Here is a 359-nt window from a genome sequence, read left to right as displayed (position 1 = left end):
AAGAGTAAAACAACAACACTCTTTGGATTTTGATAACCACTCTTGCGGGCCTTCTGTGGCTTAAGAGTCCAACCGAAATTTTAAATGTAAATGTAAAAAGTGATATCAAAGTTACTTTGATTATTTCCTATTTCTAAAAAAAAAAAAGAGGGGGTAATGCATATTTTTTGACATCATTCAACTGAATGTCCGAGCTCATGATGTCGTTTGAGTGGCAGCTGAAAGCTGGCACTGCTGGGAGATGCTCAGTCGACTTCCCTGGTCATGCAGCTACAAGCAATGCTATAAGGCAATATATAGCCAAAATGTAATTATCTTATACTTATTAACTTGCACTTGACATGGTGAACTGTCCTTGT

Source organism: Lampris incognitus, chromosome 14 (genome assembly GCF_029633865.1).
Source record: "Lampris incognitus isolate fLamInc1 chromosome 14, fLamInc1.hap2, whole genome shotgun sequence".
Taxonomy (NCBI): domain Eukaryota; kingdom Metazoa; phylum Chordata; class Actinopteri; order Lampriformes; family Lampridae; genus Lampris; species Lampris incognitus.
This window is presented reverse-complemented; position numbering follows the sequence as displayed.